The 18,771-nt window shown below is 32.8% G+C and overlaps 1 protein-coding gene across 1 annotated transcript in view; it reads left to right on the top strand.

Annotated features, from left to right (window-relative positions):
• Positions 1-218: 218 nt before the first annotated feature.
• sha (shavenoid) overlaps positions 219-18,771 on the top strand; it is a 36,533-nt gene continuing 17,980 nt past the window's right edge. Inside the window, exon 1 of the mRNA XM_065348858.1 lies at positions 219-596. The gene's annotated coding sequence lies outside the window, so the exon portion shown is untranslated. The remainder of the gene's footprint in view (positions 597-18,771) is intronic.

Here is an 18,771-nt window from a genome sequence, read left to right as displayed (position 1 = left end):
ATTTGAACTCATATTATATGTAATTGTTTTTCTGCCACTTTAACAATCATCTTTTGTGATCCTTGGCTATGAGCATAAATTCATTTTTCAATTTTTTTTTTTTTAAATGACCATTCGAGTAAGATCGAGAGAGTGGGAATGAAAAGGAAAAGAACGTATAAGCAAGATACTGATGCTGAGCTGCCTAACCACTTCCTTTACCTTTCACCAACTGATAACTGGTTGAAGTATCTTGTGCACTGTTTGTTCTTACGTGCGTTCGTTCGATATTTTTATGATAGCGTCGAGTTTTTTTTATCGCGACTTGTTTTCTTACAGGTTGATATTACGAGTATTTTCACCGACTCGCATCGCTTTTGAATCATCAAAATGTTCTAATTTTTAGCTATGATCGTATTGAAAGTGCGCTCACCTGGTTATTTTTAACAATATTTTTTTTTTTAAACAAAGTGAATTTATTTGGAATTTTTTCGTGACGTGATTAACTAATTTTGTAGTGTGTATTATTTTGAAAATTTTTGCCGGGTCTCTGGATCATTCGAAAATAGTTTCATCGGAATTATATTGCTGAAATATGGATATGACTCATATGAAAGGTAAGCCTTATTGACGAGCAATTTTTAAAATTACTAAAATTACTGGCTAATTTATTTGGGTCAAGTTCATAAATGAATTTATACCACTCATGTAGGTACTTATTCACTTCTCTCATTAAAAGTAGTGTTATCTATGGCAACACCATATTTATAAAGTCATTAAAGGGAGCATTTTGTTTAGGATTTGAATGGCCAATCTATGCCCAAGTTTCCAACTCAAAAACATCTATTTTTGAATAGAATAATACAATTATTTGTACCTATTTCATCAAATTATGTAGATAAAGTACACTCGATTCAAAACAACGATGGAAACTTTTTAGAGAAATTTTTCCACCAATGACAGCATTCAAGTTTTATAACTGCCCCACATGTCGTAAGTTGTGAAAAAGAAAAGAAATTTCATTGTGTCTGTCTTACTGATTTAGCGATTCGTTAGTAGGTGACATCTTCACACAAAAATGTTGAAAATTTCTTCTTTTTAATTTCAATTCACGCATAACTTATGTCTTGGTTGAAATTCCATACTATACAATATATTAAATGCTTTATTATTCAAGTGTGAGAAAACATGTAGCATATGCGAACGTTTGAATGCGAAATATTTGTTTTTTTTTACGAGCATACTTAGACTATAAATCCAGACACACGTAAAAGTGTTCATTCGGTCTTCTTTTTTGGAAACCGAAGAAATTCGCTGCCGAAATGAAAGTACCAGCTGTGCCATTCAGAAAAGAGCAGATTCAAAATTCACAGCTTACACACACCAGGGGGGAGATAGATCCGCAACAAGGGTCATTTTGGGGTGGTGGTCAAACCCCCCTCCTCAACTATTCCCAATACTAACTAAATGTGATTTTTTTATTGCATTTTGAATTCAGTTTTTCGTGCATTTTTAAAGGGAAAATGGGTCTGTTGACCCGATTATGGCTGGGAAAAGCTCTCATTTATGCCTACTTACAAGCAACCCTCCCCCCCACCACAGTTCTATAAAAATATTTAGAAGTCCAAAAAAATTGAAATTATAATCCTCAGATTTTGTTCACTTTGATTAGAAATGCTGTTAAACATTTTTGACTTCTTTACAATGTTAAAAAAGTGAAACTTTGTGGTCCTTTCCTCAAAAAAAAAAAAAATGAAATATTTTTACGTTTTTTTTTTCTTTTAAATTTTAATCCTTGGATTTGCTCAATCTTCATCACAAAAGCTTTATTTAAAGATTTCGATTTGTCCCCTCCCCCCTTCCACGATGAAAAAGTGGATTTCTAAAAATATTTTCATTTTTGTGCTCAAATTAATTACATATGTAGTCAAAATTTTACATTGACTTGGAAAAGGTTCTACTGAGTTCCTGATATTTTGTCAGACGTTTGAAAACAAGAAAAACTTCATCATGCAATACCAAATATTTTTAGATCTTTACAATATTTTGTTTGACTTTCAAGAACTTGAGAAAAATTCCGATGAGTCCACAACATCGTGTCAGACTTTTAAAAACGTAGAAAAATTGCCTATTTCTGACATTTTGACTTTGAGTAACATTGAAGTGGACGTTTAATAATAGATATCAAGTCAGACTTTCAAGTTCTTGTAATAAAATTACGTCGAATTTTAACAGATGACTTATATTCTGACCTCTTGAAATGGAAGACTTTTGAAAATTTGGAAAAAAATAATTTAGAATCCCTATCAATGAGATTTCATTTTTAGGTTTGAAGCAAAAAACATATTCATGACTTGAAATTTTCCTCGCAGAAGAGACTTTACCTCTATTTTTTTTCAACTTTGAGGTCTCTATTCAGATGATCAACATTGTTGGGGGACTGAGGAGAGATTTTTCTTGAAAAAAAAATGTTATCTGGAAGTATTCTGCGCAGAGATGAAACGTTTTCAAAATACAACATTTGTACCTACAGAAATCAATTTTTCATATTTTTCGATAGGTATTTTCCAACTTTTGGGGGCTTCATTTAGGGAGATCAGCATCATTTGGAGGGCCAAAGGGGGTTTTTCTTGAAAATTTTGCTATCTAAATGTACTCTGGCCAGAAATGAAACATTTTCAAAAAACTTCTTTAGGTACTTATCAATTGAAGACGTCATAACAAAAAGGGGTATATATGACACATTTATGTCCTTTTTGAGACGAATCCATATTGTTATTCTTCAGACCTTCCTCTATCATATGAGACCACCCCCACTTCACAAAGTCGAAAAACCAGTGAGCTATCGCCATTTTAAAACTGCAAAGTCGATTAAAAATTTACTTTTTCAGAGATAATGGGTTACTTATCGTCGATTTTAACTTGTCAACCATTATTCACCTGATTTTAATCTAAAAATTTGCTCAAAAACATACTTTAACATAGCAATCTTTTTTCAGAGATAATGGGTTACTCATGGTCAATTTTGTGTTGTCAACCGTTATTTACCTGATTTAAATCCAAAAATTTGCTCAAAAACATTTTTAAATCAAAAAAAAATTGGCCAATTTTTCGCTTCAAAAAGGACATATAATTCAAAATGTTTGAGCGCTTACAGCTAACACACAGTTTCCTCCAGACTGACGGTTCATAGCATTTCGTATAGTGAGATAGTGGGTAAATAAGATAGAATCGTCACCATGTTCAAATATGCACATTTCTAAACTTCACAAGCACTCAAACTTTCAAACAGTTTTTTCTCAAAATACAACTTTCACACGTAGATATGTCCTTTTTGCTATGACGTCTTCAATTTCTGTTTTTTTTTTTTTGTTTTTTTTTGACTTTGAGGGGCTTTAAAGAGAACATCTCGAGATCATTTGGGAAACCGGGGGAAGGTTTTTCTTGAAAAAGTGCACATTTTTAGAAAAATCCTGCCCAATATGGCCATAAACGAAAAATTTTCAAAAAATTTCTACAGACACCAATTTTTCATTTTTTTTTTAAATTTCGTGGGCTTCATACAAGAGAGCCAACATTATTTGAGGGTCCAGCAAAGTTTGTTATTATTTTTTTTTTTTTTAAAGGAGGTTATGTAGAACAATTTTCATGTGGAAATAAGATATTTCCCAAAACGTTTCCCTGATTCTGATTTTACTCTCATTTTTTCTGATTTTTTTCAACTTTGAGGGTCTCCTTAATAGGAGGCAAATATGGTTTGAAAGGTCAGGGAAAGTTTTTTTTTTTTTTCTTGAAAAGGAGATTAGAAAAGTTGCGAAGCAGAAACAAAAAATTTTTTGAAATTAAACTTTTTACAAATTTTTGATTTTTTTCAACTAAGGGGGAGGGGAGAGCTACTATCACTATTTTTTGCATATGAGGGGGGGATAAAAACATGGAATTATTTTCTGACCCGAAATAACAATTTTGTGGGATACGAGGTGGAAAATTCCGACTTTGCAAAATAAGGTACACCCTGATGCACAGCCCAACTACACAACCCCCCCGCAAGTTTCAGTATTGAAACGCTTACCCGAAAATATCGTAGCGACCCCTCAAAATAATCTAAAATTTCGCGCCAAATTCGAAAATCCTCATAATTTTTCAATTTGACTCCTCACGGTGGAGTTTTGTATCCTGACAGCTTGAAAAAACAAAAAAAAAAAAAACGTTCACTCGTAACCTGAGCTAGTTTCGGTTTTAAAATTTTTCATCTTCATCTTTCCCCCTCCACTCCCCTTCGAATCACAGTCACAAAAATGGACCAGAAAATTTACATGCGACGAATCAAAATGGTACAGCGGAACCTCGATAACTCGAAACTCTTTAACTCGAAAACCTCTATTAGCCGAACCAACCTCCATTCCCCTTGAAATCTCCATAACACTCAATGTTAACTTTACTCGGATAAGTCGAAATTCACTACACAAACCAGTCATAACTCGAAGCTAAAATTTTGCCAAAAAAGCAAGAAAACCTCTATAAGTCGTACGTTGTCGAGTGTTTACCTCTATAACTCGAATATTTTTCAATTCATACTTCTATCTTTTATGCACTTACATATGTCAGCTGTAACTCCAAGCTAAACTTTTGCCAAGAATAGTGAGAAAGCCTCTTATAAGTCGTACGTTGTCTGGCGTTTACCTCTATAACTCGAATATTTCAATTCATACTTCTATCATTTATGCACTTACATATCTCTAAATTCATTCATTTCGTAAAACCTCTATAACTCGAACTCTCTCAAAATCTTACCTGCATAACTCGAAACTGATTATCTCGAAAACCTCTATAAGCCGAATGAATGACCATTCCCCTTGGATTTCGAGTTATCGAGGTTCCACTGTATATTAAAATTTTGCCCTGAACACGAAAATCGCAATCACTTTTCATTTTGGCATCCCTCAATGAAGTAATCAATTGAAGAAAAAAAAAAACTATCAAACAAATTGCACATTGGGCATCGATCCTTAAGATTCATGTGTATGCAATCCGGATGATCTATACTAAAAGTAAATAATTAATGAGTAGGCAGGTAGATGAATAGTGACTACTTTCAAAAAAAATTTAAAGGCGAAAAATTTTCACTCGTATTGATTTCATATTCATAAATGGTAATTTTTTAATTACTCGTAGCTAAACGCACCATAGTAAAATATCTAACTCATTAACCAGTAAAAAGTGCATACAGGTAACTATAATGTACTACGGGTAGACGTTCAATAAGGAAATATCCAGCAGAAACAAGCCACAGTACATCCTATCGCATGCTCACTTCCTTTTTTAGTTTTTATTGAAAAGTAGTTATAATACCTGTAGATAAAAAAAAAATATACGCTTATAACGGAATCATCGAATACCAATAAAACTTGTTACAAAAAGTTAAAGGTCGATTCGATTTTTACCTAACTCAATAAATGTAATGAATGATGCTTACCTACAAAAAAAAAAAAAAAGTAAAGCCTGTGTATCTATCTATTCAGTGTAACTGTCAGTAACAATCTTTAATACCGATAAATTTAGAGTCGGTAACTATACTCGGTAGTACAAATATCGTTTGCGTGCGTTTTACTGTGATCTTCTACTTAGGTAGGTACTCGAATCTCGTCGATACACTTCATTACATATTTTTAGTGAATTTCATCAATTCTTCGCTGTTCTACTCTAATAGCCTATTTATTTCATTTATTATATTTTAAAGGAACATTATCCAGTTTGAATTGTGTTAAATCGAGTTATTGACAGCATGTTGCACGCGGATTAAAACGTCTCTCTGAAAACCTATTTTTTTATCGTCTGATACGAGAGATGAATCTTTTTATATACAGTAGGATGGCTATGATTTTTTTTTGTACGGAAAATAAAATGTAGATGTATTTTTTTTTTTTTAGGTAACTTCCAACTAGCTACATAGGCACTTATCTAATTGGAGGAATTGAGCACATGTAGGCGTGAATACGTGAGATTTCAAATTTGTTTCTTCTCATGTTTGAAGAAAAAATATTATTGAAACCGAGTCTTTTTCAACTGATAAGTACTCTCTAAATTCGAAACAGTGAAATTTCACTGCTTAGCAGTCACGACATTTTGGCTTCTTAAAAGCAGTAGTTTTTTACTGCAAAACAGTAAAAAATTTACTGAATTGATCAGTAAAAATGATTTTTACTGACCAATTCAGTAGATTTTTCACTGTTTTGCAGTAAAAAACTACTGCTTTTAAGAGGCCAAAATGTCGTGACTGCTAAGCAGTGAAATTTCACTGTTTCAAATTTAGAGAGTATCTTTACAAAATAGTCCAAAATACTCGCGAACTTGGTGATTACTTTAAATTTTGAGGATCCTTTATTGGAAAAAAATATGAAAATGTCCTTTTCAAAAACGAAATGAAAGTATTCTCTTTCAGAAGAATGTATCGACTGACATGAGAAAAAAAAATACAAATTTTGTCGAATAAAATATTAATGTAAAATAAAAGATGAGAAGATAATTTTGCCATATAGGTACTAATAAAAAATTAAGTTATGTTTTTCATTTCCATTTTTCAATCTCATGTAGCTTTTCAAACTTGAAATTCTTTCATTTTGCAAACAAATTAACTCGAGCAAAGCAAGGGTAAAAGCCTTTGAAAATTCCTATTTTGATAAAGGTGAGAACAATGTTTTTTTTTTTATGGAAGGAAGTAGATTTTTTTTGGCTTAAAAATTTCAGAACTTGAATGATTTTTTTTCGAAATTTTAGTCCTGAAAAAGGAAAGCAAAAAGTCAACTCGTAAAACGGAGTGAACGTGAAAGGTCTCAAAAAATCGTATTACTATAAAATAACATTTTTTACTATTTGAGAAGTTTATTTTTGGATTCAAAAATTTTTTTGAGTTTGAATGATAGATTTTTAGAAAGTTGGATTTTGAAAAAGAAAAACCAACAGACATTCAAGTACCCGGTAAATTATTATTTTCTTACAAGAAGTGAATTCCTTAATTGCATGAGACATTTTTAAAAATTGGATACCTTTACCTAGAACAAATCAGATACAGAAAAACTGTTTTTAGCCCGCACGAAGCGAGGGCAAAAGATTTCAAAAATGTACTATTCAAGTTCCAAAAACGTCAGCAAATAAGCCTTTTTAATCAAGACCAAAAACTTTCAAAATTATCGACTTGGTCGAGTCTCTGTGAAGTTCGCCAATTTTGGCAATTTTCTGAATTTTTCAAGGTTTGACAACGGGGGGGGTGGGGGGTTCATCTACCTCCTCACCCCACCCTTAGTTTTGTCCCTGGTCCTGGATGAAAATTTCAAGAATTCAGAGAGTTCGGGAATGATTCGAATCACGACTCGGATCAAAAATTTAGTGATTTATTCGTGATTCAAGTTATTGATTCGTGATTTCTTTCATATTAATTTTTGGCAACTTTCTGTCACTTGTAAGTTTATTTTACAGTATTTATGATCATTTATCTAACGCAGTTTTTACCAAATTTCATTCCACTTTGATGATATTTTATATGTGATCAATTTTATTGACAATTTTCAAAAAATCAACCCAATTTGTGGGCAACTTTTTCTCAGTTAGCTTTTCTTTTTCGAAGCTGGAATTTCTAAAAACCATCATTCAAATTCCAAAATTTTGAAACCAAAAAAATCAAACTCCTCACATGAAAAAAAACCAAGCTATTCCACCTATCAAAATACAAATTTTCGAAAGCTTTTGCCTTCAGTGATCTTTCGAGTCTGCTTTCATTTTTATTTCAAATTTGGAATTTCTAACAAAAAAAAATCGTCATTCAAATTCTGAGGTTTTGAAATCGAAAAAATCAAACTTCTCACATAAAAAACATTCTTTTTTCACCTATCAAAATACGAATTTTTGAAAAATTTTGCTCTCGCTATGCTTGGGCTAATTTGTTTCGCTTTTACAAAATTAAAAAATTCCATGTTTGAGGCTCATAAAAATTGAACAGGGAAAACGAAAATTTTTTTATGAGTCATGATAGGCTATAAGAAGACCTATCTACCTAATTTCGACTGGCAAAATTCTTCTCTCGTCTCACGTTTCATTCAACAAAATTGGTATTTTTTTCTCATATCGAGTTGGCAAATTTTAAGTCGCACCCCCTCCTCCCTCATCCACAAAAAACCTTCAGTTTCGTCCCTGTCTCCCTCCAGTTTTCGAATCTAAACTATGTAGAACTTGAGTATTTACATCAATTTCTCAGTCAAAAAGAATCGTCAGATTCGACAATTTTTTTCAATTTAAAAAATATTTGTGGCTCACGAAACCCCCTCCCCCCACCCTTTGGTCAAATGGTTCCCACAAGGTCATTTTTTTCGAGGCTCATGTTTCATTTATAGGATCTAAGAAATAAATGAGGTGATAAAACGCACAAAAATTACAAAAATACTCATTTTTGAAATTTCGGGACATTCAACGACCCTCCCTCTGCCCTCCTTAGAACCGTCTCAGGTCCTTCGTATCCCAAATACATACAATTTGAGCGTTTACTTCCATTTTCCATTCAAAAAAATACTGGAATCCGACAAATTTTTCTAATTGAAAAAAATTTCGGGCATATGACCCCCCCCCCCATTCATGGATCTGGGATAAACATTATTCTGCGATGTTCACCTCAGACGGATGTTCCAATTTTGTGTTTAAAAAAAATCACTCAAGATCGAATTTTTCTCATTTTGGCCTCACGCCCCCCTCCACCCTAATGCCTATTCTGGGTCCAAAATGCATCGTAATGAATCTAGTGCATAAATGTATTTTGAGATTTCAAAGTAAAAACGTATTTTTTTCCTAAATTAAAATGTCAAAAAAATACGTTCATGCAATTCTGCATTGAAATTGATTTTTAACCACGATACCCACCCACCTACTGTGCAAATCATCGTCCTCTAATTTATTAAAACCATGCCGGCATTCGGATCTTAATAAGAGATAATTTTTTTGGAAACCGCCGGTAACGGTGATAATAAACGCGGCGCTTAATGACATAATTAAACACAAGCAATACCGTTAAGCAATGTGCGATTATTATATAGCAACAATCCAATATTCTGATTTCACTGTTTTAATTAATTCTCGCATTAACACATTATTGGTGGTAGATCTACCTACTCGTATTTTTCGACGAAGGAAAGAAAAAAAAATCACACCTCGAACAAATTGATAAATTAATCGGTAATCACTAATCAGTATAGTCATTGATTTCCGCGTGCTACTGCTATTGCATGAGTATGCAGTAGGTAATTTTCGCTAGAGGCATGGTGAGGTAGATTAATGCCTACCTTCACCTTAAACTTCAACCTTACGTATATAGCCGGTATCTGGCTGAGCAGCTGAGCACCTGTATAAACGATCGAATCACACACTAATTTCCATTTCATTTCAACAAGCTTTCACCGTCGGCGTCGTCGAGATTTTATGTAATTTTTTCGAATTAACTTATTGTCGCACGAGCGCGCGTAAAAGTACAACCAAACCTGTTCGAGTGTTTGGTTCGTCGCGTATATGTATATGGACGTCTTTTAATAATTTTAATAAGTCAGAAGTGATAAACAAAAGATTTAAAAATATACGTAGGATGAAGGCATTAGTATTATAAGTATCTAGAGTGTTATAATGACAATGAAATTTTGGAGATGAGTTCTGGAATAAAAATGACAGATGTATTTTCAGCTTATTGGGTTGGCTTTTGAGAAAGGCCATGGTAGGATGAATCATTCCTTCTCGTATTTTTTATGCGAGCTGAAAAGATATCAATAAAATAGAGCATTGATTGAATTTCAGCATTTTTCGTCAAAAAAAAGGGAAATTGTGAATTTTTTAAATTTTCAACCATAAAATTGCTGGACACAAATGTAGTTTGGAATTGGCAGACGTCATTTTAGAGAAATTTTAAGTAATCGGACAAGTGAGTGAGCTAAGGTTAATTTGGACAGATTCCAGGGCATTTTTTGGGGAAACTGGAATTTCCAAAATTCTGCTGGAACCTCCAAATCGGTTCAAAACCACTTCCAGCCGACTCAAGCATGTTGCAATCAGCGTACAGCTTGAATTTCAGCTTTCCATCTTGATTTTGAGAAATTTAGTGAAAATTTTGAGTTCCAAAAATCTGCTGGAGGCTCCAGAAGTGCTCAAAACGGCTGGAAACAGTTTCCAATCGATTTGGTGGGTCTGAAATCAAGTTCATACAAAATTTCAGCTTTCTTGGTTAATTTGACGAAATTCTGATTTTTTCCCCATTTTGGGGCAAATTTGATTTTCGAAAATTCACCAACCTCAAAATTGCTGGACAAAAAAAAGAGTTCTGAACTGGTTGACGGTGATTTTGGAAAAATGTTCTATGATCGGTCAAGTGGGTGATCTAAAGTCAATTTGAACAGATTCCAGAGCATTTTTTGGAAAACTGGAATTTCCAAAATGCTTTGGGACTGCTGGAGCCTCCAAAACGGTTCAAAACCATTGCCAGTCGAACCAGCATGTTGAAATCAGGGCACAGCGTAAATTTCACCTTACCATCTTGATTTTGTGAAATTTAGTGGAAATTTCGAGATTCAATAATCTGCTGCAGGCTCCAGAAGTGCTCAAAACGGCTGGAAACTGTTTCCAATCGATTTCGCGAGTCAAAGATAGGGTTAATACCAAATTTAAGCTTTCTGGGTTGATTTGGTAAAATTTTGATATTTTTCCTTAGGTATTGGGCCCATCGGTTTTCAAAAATTCATCAAAGGTAGAGGCTCAAGAAAAGCCAAAAAGGGCTAGAAACATTTTCTAATCGATTTGGCGGGTCAAAAAAATAGGATCGTAACAAATTTCAGCTTTCTAGGTTAATTTGGTAAAATTTTGATTCTTCCTCCCCAATTTCAGGCCCAAATTTGATTTTAAAAAATTCACCAACCTTAAAAATAAAGTTCTGAACTGGTTGACATCGATTTAGGAAAAATGTTGTGTAATCGGTCAAGTGGATGAGTTGAAGGTAATTTGGACAGATTCCAGAGCATTTTTTGGAAAACTGGAAATTCCAAAGTGCTGCTGGAGCCTCCAAAAAGGTTCAAAACCACGTCCAGTTGACTCAGCATGTTGAAATCAAGGTACAGAGTGAATTTCTGCTTTCCACCTTGATTTTGTAAAATTTAGTGGAATTTTCGAGTTCCAAAAATGCACTGGAGGCTCCAGAAGTGCTCAAAACGGCTGGAAACCGTTTCTAATCGATTTCAAGGGTCAAAAATAGGGTCGATACCAAATTTCAGCTTTGTAGGGTAATTTGGTAAAATTTTGATTTTTTAAAATTTTGAGCCCTTTGGTTTTCAAAAATTTACCAAAGGTGGAGGCTCCAGAAGAGCTCGAAACGGCTGGAAACCATTTTCAATCGATTTGGCGAGTCCAAAATAGGATTCATACCAAATTTCAGCTTTCCAGGTTGATTTGGTAAAATTTTGATTTTTTTCATTTTGGGCCCTTTGATCTTCAAAATTTTTCCAAAGGTGGAGGCTCAAGAAGAGCTCAAAAGGGCTGCAAACCGTTTCCAATCGATTTGCCGGGTCGAAAAAATGGGGTTCATATAAAATGTCAACTTTCTAGGTTAATTTGGTGAAATTTTGATCCCCCCTCCATTTTGGACCCAAATTTGATTATCAAAAATTCACCAACCATAAAATTGCTGGCCAAAAATATAGTTCTTAACTAGTCGACGTTGGTTTCGGAAAAACGTTGTGTAATATCGAACAAGTTTGTGAGCTAAAGTCAATTAGGACAAATTCCAGGACATTTTTTTGGAAAACTGGAACTTCCAAAATACTGCTGGAGCCTCCAAAACGGTTCAAAACCACTTCCAGTTGACTCAGCATGTTGAAATTAAGGTAGGTACAGAGTAAATTTTTGCTTTCCATCTTGATTTTGTAAAATTTAGTGGAAATTTCGAGTTCCAAAAATGTTCTGGAGGCTCCAGAAGAGCTCAAAACAGCTGGAAATCATTTCTAATCGATTTGGCGGGTCAAACGTAGGGTTCATATCAAATTTCAGCTATCTAGGTTAATTTGGTAAAATTTTTATTTTTTTAAATTTTGGACCCTTTGATTTTTAAAAATTTACCAAAGATGGAGGCTCCAGAAGTGCCCAAAACGGCTGGAAACCATTTCCAATCGATTTGACAGGTCTGAAATAGGGTTCGCGCCAAATTTCAGATTTCTAGGTTAATTTTGTAAAATTTTAATTTTTTTCCTTTTTGTGCCCTTTGTTTATCAAAAATTCACCAAAGATGGAGGCTCAAGAAGGGCTCAAAACGGCTGGAAATCGTTTCCAATCAATTTTACAGGTCTGAAATAGAGTTCATACCAAATTTCAGCTTTCTAGGTTAATTTGGTAAAATTTCGATTTTTTCCCCCAATTTTGGACCCAAATTTGATTTTCAAAAATTCACCAAAAAGGTCGAAAAATACACTTCAACAGCTGAAATTTTGACTTGTGATATATTTTTACATCCTTTTTCGATGTAGCTTTGTTCGGTTCACAAATTTTTCAACCAGAGCAAAAAATTGTATCACACTTTTCGAATAGATAACTCAATTTCTACTCATGATCTGAATTCTCGATTCAAAATATCACAATATGTATCATAAACAGGTATCTAGCTTTTAAAAATCTCCTCTACTATTGGGACTATACCGCTGGATATTTCCAGATCGCTTCGCTTTACTTAGTTATGATTATCGAGTATTATTTTAAACACCATTAGTTTCGTTCAATGGCCAGTAAGTATAATAAAAACTTCTGCTGCAACCGGTTTTTTTTTCTGCGTAAAATAACGGTTCTAGGGTCGTCTTCGCCATTGGCAGCGATATTAAGTTTTTATTATGGTCATCTTTCTTCTGCCTGTACCAACATTTTTTCAAGAATATCTCATCTTTGTGAAATTCGCTCATGCTCGTGTTGAACATACTGTAACAAACAGCCAACAGTCGTTTGGTCTACCTTTCAACATCTCGAACACAACATCGATGACGTTTTTCGATTTTATCCCGACGTCGTCAGATATTTTTGAAGTATTTTGAAATTATTATCAAAGTCACTGTGTCACCTTTAAAAAAAAAGATCTGAGGGTCGCTACAGTGTCGATGTGAAAGCTACATAATATTTTGTTGTTACTCATTATTTGGCTTTCTCTGAGTTTCTAAAATTGAATTAATTGAGACAACTTGTCGTTTATCACTCGAATTATACTATATACAAAATATTAATTAAATCGTAGAGAGACGTATGTAAATTGTGGTCAAAAATTCACAAAATGTACGTATATACGTATAAAAACCAAGGTCGTGATTTTGGCGACCTTTCGGAATATTTTGTGTATTTCCACATCGAGAAGACGATGCTCGATTAAAACAAGATTTATGGACCGAAATTACGAGTATCTGCCGGATACCTATATTTAGGTAGTATAATACACCATATAGTTCAACAAAATGTAACCTAGGTATAGCTAACGGAAGTAGAAAATCCAATTGAAAACTATTTACCTATATTTTTTTTCTTCAATATGATATCGATGTTCGTGATAAACGTGAATGTAGTTGCGTAAAATTATAGTTATTGTCTTTTGAAATGTATGCTTTTTTTACTTCTTTTGTCGGTAAAATTATAATGTACGGATAGGTACGAGTAGAAAAATAACACGAAAATATGATGCTGACTGCTCAGGTCGTCTAGGCAGGTATATGTCGGAATTGATGTTCTAAGATGACTCTTTTCTTGACATTTTCTTTCGAGATTTATGAACTTTTACATTGACCCGGTGAATTTTTACTTTTATCGAAGTGTATAGCGATATTTCACCTACTTTTACCCGTCATTATAAAGGTTAAGAATGAAACTTCAGTATCATCACATCATGTGATGCAAAATCTTACATGTGCGTATATTTATTTATACGAGTACATTATAGATGTTGGTATAGCTAGGTACCTATCTTGCTCCTCAGTTCCATGTGTAAGTGTGTAACTGTGTAGTCGAAAAATAAAGTAAATTATCATGAAGGATGAACTTGTTCCACTTCTGTTGATCTTCGCCTTTTCTATACAGGGTGTCCGGTAAATGGATGGCAAGAAAAAAGGTTTTATGAAGGTATGGTTCATCCTCAACATTGAAGGGGCAAACTACGTTTTGAAAATCAAACAGCCAAAATCCAATTTTGACCCTAGTTGCAAATTGAAGAGGCTACAAACGATTTTCAATTTCAAAAAATCGCGATGAAAAAAATGAATACAGAAATGAATACAACGTCAAAAAATAAACAAATTTCGTTATAATCATTTTTTTCTTACTCTAAAATTTAAAAAGTTTTTGGAGCTCAAAAATTGTAAATTTGATGACATTTTTAACAAATCGAAAATTCTTGAGCTTCAAAAACCTTTTAAATTTTAGAGTAAAGGAAAAAAAAGATCATCACAAAATTTGTTTATTTGTTGACGTGGTATTCATTTCCTCATTTATTTTTTTCATCGCGATTTTTTGAAAATAAAAATCGTATTTTGTAGCCCCTTCAATTTGCAAGTTGGGCAAAAAATCATAATAGGTAATTTTGCTCATTTTTCAAAATACTACCGGCCCTTCCCCCCGCCAATCAAAAATCAAAATTGGAGTTTGGCTCTTGGATTTTAAAAATGTATTTCGCTCCTTCAATTTTGAAGGTAGCCCACACCTTCAAATGACTTTTTTTCTTAGTCGTAACAAAAGTTGTATCTAAATCTGAAGTACATATTGCTATCCACTCACCGGACACCCTGTATATTTAATTTTGAAAATTACCTATAATAATTACTTTTTAAAGTCTAAACAATCAATAAATAAATCTATCTGTTTTTTAGTCTTCTCTTTTCCCATCAATCCATCATCTTTGATTTCTTTCCCCTGAAGTTCGAAAAATCATTTTCCCATAATTAATTTTTGATCAACGATTCTAATATTCAAAATAATCAGAATTTTGGTCAACTTTGAAAAGGTGAAAACAATTTTTCAACCACAATTTTGGTTAAAAAAAAGATAGGATGCAATCCAGTTTATGAAGAAAAAAAGCCATCAGCTATTCGTTGATTGCATGATAGTTTTTGCATTTGCTTCACTACATTGGTTGATGGTTGCATTGGTTGCCAAGTTACTCGTAACTACATATACGTATCAAATTGAAGTTGATTTTTCGTTTCTTGATCTTTTTAATAATTTATCAAGTGCATAGAATGTACCTTTTACTTTTATTAAAATGAAGTCGAATTTTTTCGTTAAAACCATTCGTACACGAATAAAAAAAAAAAAAACATCAAAAATTTAATTCCAAATCTGTCTCGAATTTGATTATGAGAAACAGTAATTTCTGATTGCCTTTATGTTGAAATACTGTTCGTTGATTGGCTATAAACTGAAAATTTATAAATTTATAGCCATTTAAAAATTGCGTAGAAATTTCTGATAAATGCAGTATACTGAAATTTTAAATTATCACGGACGCAAACAACTGCTGATTACTTCTTCGAATTTGGCGCCAAAATATTATTGCTAAGAATTTAATAAAATCCTAACCTGTAATTGGCTTCAATTGAAATACTAATCGCTAATTGGCTACATGTTGAAACAAGTAGTACTATTCGCTGATAGCCTATAAGTTGGAAATCAGGCCATGAAAAAGTGAAAACAATATATGTAATTTTTTCGCGCATTGCACAAAAATTTTAAAAAATGATATTTTTATTTGCAATTTTGCCAAAAAAAAACAGTATTTTTGACATAACGGTATCTTTTAAGGCAATCTAAGCAGAAAAAATACGTTTTTTTTCCAAAGAAATGGATTTTTTTGAAAACCTAGGCCGAAAAAACATAAATTTTTGGCAATTTTGGCAGAACGTTGGACTTTTTTATGGCAATTCAGGCCAAAAACAGGACGTTGGACTTTTTTATGGCAATTCAGGCCAAAAACAGGACTTTTATTGGCCGAAAAATGATACTTTTCGACGATTTTGGCAAAAAACTGATTCAAATACAAATTAGAAAAACTTTATGGCGGCATAATATAGGCAATTCCATTAAAAAAAGAGAGTTTCGTTAATTTCAACATACAAGCCAGCTATTTAATCGCTGATTGCAAGATAGTTTTTGCATTTGCTGGCATCATCCGAGCGTTGAAAAATTCAGAATTTAAACTACTCTTAGGTATTTATTTACCTATTTTTTTTATCTATATATTTTTTTAAAAAGTCACGTTTACAACCTTTTTACAACATTTTTGACCAGAAATGGCACATTTCAACAGTTTATACACCAAAAAAGAACTTTTCCCAATTTTGGCAAAAAAGCAAGATTTTTTGATATCTAACTTTGATGAAAACTTGGTTTGTATTTGCAATTTTTACCAAAAAGACGAATACGCGTTCTGAAACAAAAAAGCACCTTTCTGTCGACCGAAAAAAAATTTCTGCAATTTTCGAAAAAAAAGGAGACATTTTTCGCAGTTTTGGCGGGAAAGCTGGCTTTTTTGCAATTTTGACAAAAATTGTTTTTTTCCTACAGTTTTTGCAAAAAAGTAGAGTTTTGCAATTAATGTTGTTATAAGAAATGGGATTTTTATATTTTTTATGAACATATAAAACAAACCAAAACGTCCTGAAAATTTTAACCAAAAGAAAAAGGTTTTCCACAATTTTGGCAAAAAAAAACTTTTTTGGAAACTTTGATTTGAAAAAAAGGGAGCATTTTTCGCAAAGCTTGAAAAAAAATGTTGACCTTGGATTTTTTAAAATATTTTGGCTGAATACATTTGTTTGTGATTTTTAAAAAAATAGGTAGGTATATTAGGGTGGTCTTATTTTCGAAGTTGGGATTTTCTTCCCTCCCAACCCCCCAAAATGGTGACCTCTGGTGAGAAAATAATTCCTAATTTTTTTCAATTTTCAAAAAACTCGAGCTGCGGCGGACCCCTCAATTTTCAAAAATTTTATAAAAATACAAATCCGCTGAAAATATTGTTATCTCTTTTGGGTAAAATAAACTCTCATGACGATTTTAGCCCCCTCTATTGAAAACCAAGCTGACCCCCTAAAATAGCTGAAATTTAATGTGAAATACGAAGTTCAGCTATTCTAGGGGACCTACTTGGTTTTCTAGGAATGAGGTTATCCTGATAAGAGTTCATTTTACTCAAAAGAGACTTTTCAATTTAGTGTTGAAACTTTAAATTTTTGGATTTTAAAAATTTTGCTATGAAGTTGAATTTTCTCAAATTTTTGAAAATTGAGAGGCCCACTGCAGTCCGAGTTTTTATAAAATGGAAAAAATAAAAAATAGGGAATTATTTTCTCATCGGAGGTCACCACTTTGACGACTGGGAGAAGAAGAAATTGCGATTTTTTTTTGTCATAGTTTAAGGACCACCCTGAGGTATACCTATATTTTTGCAATTATTTGGGAACACAAAGCATATATTTTTTAGCAACCAAAGACCAAGATTTTTTGAAAACTTGGACCAAGAAAGATTTTTTTTTTGTAATTTCGACAAAATACAACACTGTCTGACATTGGGGAGGGGGGGGGGGTACAGATTCTTCGCCTTTTACAAAAAAGTAGGTTATTTTGTAATTTTGACTAAAAAGTAAGATTTTTAGGTAATTTTGATAAAAAAAATGATTTTTGTTCCTATTGTCAAAAACACAGGATTTTCAGCAATTCTAGCAAAAAACAAGATTTTTTGGTAATTACGATATGATAACGAAGAGTCGGAGTCCATCATGAAGAAATTGTTCTTGAAAATTTTGAAAAATAAGTAGGTAGGTAAGATTTTTCAATTTTTGCAACTTTGGACGAAAATTTATTTTTTGGAAAGTTCAACAAAAAAAGAATCTCATGAGCAATTTTGGCATTTGATAACAAAGAAAAACTGATTTTCAGCCCATATTTGTGCATTTCAAATAATGGGGTTCGGGGTATCGGGGGAAAAGTACATATTCAAGAGGAATGTACCTACAGGGAAATTAACCCAACATTTTAAACACATTTTTCATTTTTTTTCTTGTAAGTAAGTAATTTTCAGCGACTTCAGCTTTTTCGTAACTTTTTACATCACCTTATCAGGTTTTCGACATCTTTTCTAACATTTTTGGAGCTTAAACATTTTTCTCATTCTTTACAGAAAACTTCACCAACATTTCATCACTTTTTGGTGATTTTTCAGTCATTTCAATGTGTTTTTATTTTTTTAGTATGTATTTTAACGCCATCCTGATGTGTTTATAACACTTTTTTAAATGCATTTCACCTTTTGAATAATTTTTATTAAAAATTCATTAGTTTTTGGCCATTTTCAGAATTTTAATAATAATTTTTCGAGCGTTTTCAAGTGCATTAAAGATATCGTTGGCGTATTTCAATTCATGCAAAGTTGAAAATTCTAGAAACTGCCTTTCAATTAGTGGAGGCAAATAAGAAAAAATAAAAACATTTTTGGCTACCAAAGCTTTTATGTTGAAAAATTGTCAAGGGTGGTCAACCCCCCATAAAAAAATTAGCAAGGGGTCTGTGGGGTGGTAATTCTCAGGGATTATTCAGGGGACCACCCTTGACAATTTTTCATCATAAAAGCTTTGGTAGCCAAAAATGTTTTTATTTTCGAAATATGATGCTAATTTGCCTCCACTATCTTGTCTCGCAAAATGAAGCTAGGAGACCCCTCAATTTTCAAAAATTTTATAAAATACAAAAATTTACTGTAAA

Source organism: Planococcus citri, chromosome 2 (genome assembly GCF_950023065.1).
Source record: "Planococcus citri chromosome 2, ihPlaCitr1.1, whole genome shotgun sequence".
Taxonomy (NCBI): Eukaryota; Metazoa; Arthropoda; class Insecta; order Hemiptera; family Pseudococcidae; genus Planococcus; species Planococcus citri.
Note: the sequence above shows the minus strand (reverse complement) of the source record. Positions and strands in the feature narration are given on the sequence as shown.